The following is a 2572-nucleotide window of genomic DNA, read 5'->3' on the forward strand; positions in this document are numbered from 1 at the left end:
TTTACTGTACTATCCACTCCGTTTAGGTCAGGGTGTGTCCTTTGTTTTGTTAGATTGAGTAGGTGTTTTACTGTACTATCCACTCCGTTTAGGTCAGGGTGTGTCCTTTGTTTCGTTAGATTGAGCAGGTGTTTTACTGTACTATCCACTCCGTTTAGGTCAGGGTGTGTCCTTTGTTTTGTTAGATTGAGTAGGTGTTTTACTGTACTATCCACTCCGTTTAGGTCAGGGTGTGTCCTTTGTTTTGTTAGATTGAGTAGGTGTTTTACTGTACTATCGACTCCGTTTAGGTCAGGGTGTGTCCTTGAGCGAGACACAATAATAACACCAGCTACCCAACTCTGTCTGTATTGGAATATTAAGCAACCTTGGTAAACTGAATGTGCTATGTATACATGTGTGCCACTGTAAAACCCAAATTTCCCTATAGGGACTAACAAAAAGTGAAATTTTAATTTATTTTACACACCACCAGTGGCAAACAGATCTCAAACTAGAAACTTTGTTTGACCACAGAATTAGTTTTGTCGTTAGTAATCCTCAAGGAAATATATGATCTAATAGTTGACAGACAAAATCACTGATTCCTCTTTTCTCCCGAAATGAGAAAAGTAAAGTGTTATGTCAAGAGAAACCAAAAAAACCCCCAAAAAAACCCCTGAACAAGAAAAAACTCATAATTCTAGTGACAGCAATGTAATAAAGTGCACAGGAACTGAAAGGATACCGTGGGATGTAACCAACAAGATAAGTGACTACATTAGCCAACACAGACACGCAAAACAAAACAAAAAATGATAAATAAAATAAAATTTGGGAGTATCATTTTTCGACACATAGTCCACTTGAAACTTTCTTCTTCCAGTCTATCAAAATATCTCAATACCGGTATGAAACAACAGTGCTTGCTCGTCAACAGACAGCATGGTTTACTTTTCCTGCAGTTATTCCCTCACCAAAACTTTCCTGTGTACCTCATATTACTGTCTGGGGTGTGTCTCTGATCAAGCAAGATAGGACTCTGGGGTGTGTCTCTGATCAAGCAAGATAGGACAACACGAGCTAAACAAACAAGGGTATTAGTAAGAATACCTGTACTCTTGTGGGACTGTGTATATATGAGTGTGCACACGCACCGGCAGATATATGTACGTGTGTACGTGGAGAAACACCAAAGCTATGAGCCAGGATCTGGACAATAAAGATGTATCTTATCTTCTTATTGATGAATTTTTGTTTGTAATAATAAATACAGTACCTGAAATTACTTCCAAATTTCCCCAGGGTCAACAAAACCAGTGGTAGGTAGGGCCTATTTATTCACACTCTGTCGATTTCTGGCTCAACCTTGATGTAATGAGCACCAAGTATCAGAGACATTTGACTCTCTTGATCATCAGATACATTTTTTAAAGTCTATGGCAGAACGACGGAAAACGGAAATAATCATTGGTACCAGGCTTGGTCTTGAGACTCTGGCCTTTCCAAATGTTGAACCATTGTGAATTATGATGATGATCACACCTTTGAAAATAAAGCTATACTGCAACCCGAGTTAATTCCCAGAACTGTCTCACAATTCCTGGATATATAAAGACGTACATGCAGTTTGTGAGAAGGAAGCGACATCAACACCACGGAGTGCAAGGTTTTCAAACTAAACAAAAATTACAACAACAACAAAAACAACACCCCAAAATAAGAACGAACAAAGTGAACTCAAGACACCGACATTCAAGCATAACGAGTACGTGCCATAGCATTACACACAAACACACAAAAAGGTGGGTTGGTTACGAGTGCTACGGGTGGGTAACTGGTGGGTGTATCCCTCTCTTGCAAAACTACATCAAAGCCATAAAACGGATGACGATAAAATAAAATTAGCTGCGACAAATATCAAAGCGTACTGCCATGCGTGAACAGCAGTCCTAAAAATGCCTCCATTACACTTGAAAAGCAAGTTATTGTACAGACAAAAAGGTTAATAAAAGCCTAAAAACAAATCCTTGACCCTACTCCCCCCACCCCCCAATTAAACTTACTGACCCAACACAATTTCCTCAAAGGTATAACAACCCGTGAGTTGGATACACCAAACGAGAGCAAGAGAAAAATTACACACAAAGTGCAAACTTTTTCAAGCAGCATTTATTATTTCTTTTAGCCATAACATTTTTTCGATGTAAAATGAATAAAAATAAAAAAGAACGAAAATAAAAAAAGGGACATCTATGTTGGGTCGCCATAGGTTCACGGAGGTCGACCGACCCACATCAACATGTCCGCCCACCAAAACAAAACAAGACCCACATTATTCTGCCAGCCTGGACACCTCTCCCCCACTCACAGAACCAGAACATTTCCCTCAAAACTTTCTCTCTCTCCACTTAAAAAACCATTTTACTTGTCAATCAAAATCAAACTCAGCGTTATGTTTCATCATTAATGATCTTACATCCGTCATTCTGCCCAGAATATTTTGTATATATAATAATAATAATAATAATAATATACACTGTACAAGTACACTACTTTTAACTACCTCAAGTCACTAGAACCAGGTACATTT

General features: G+C 38.5%; 1 protein-coding gene across 1 annotated transcript in view; it reads right to left on the bottom strand.

Annotated features, from left to right (window-relative positions):
* LOC101852403 (ras-related protein Rab6) overlaps positions 1-2572 on the bottom strand; it is a 15789-nt gene that overhangs the window by 1773 nt on the left and 11444 nt on the right. The window lies entirely within an intron of this gene.

The sequence above is a fragment of the Aplysia californica genome, unplaced genomic scaffold, assembly GCF_000002075.1.
Source record: "Aplysia californica isolate F4 #8 unplaced genomic scaffold, AplCal3.0 scaffold00146, whole genome shotgun sequence".
Taxonomy (NCBI): Eukaryota; Metazoa; Mollusca; class Gastropoda; order Aplysiida; family Aplysiidae; genus Aplysia; species Aplysia californica.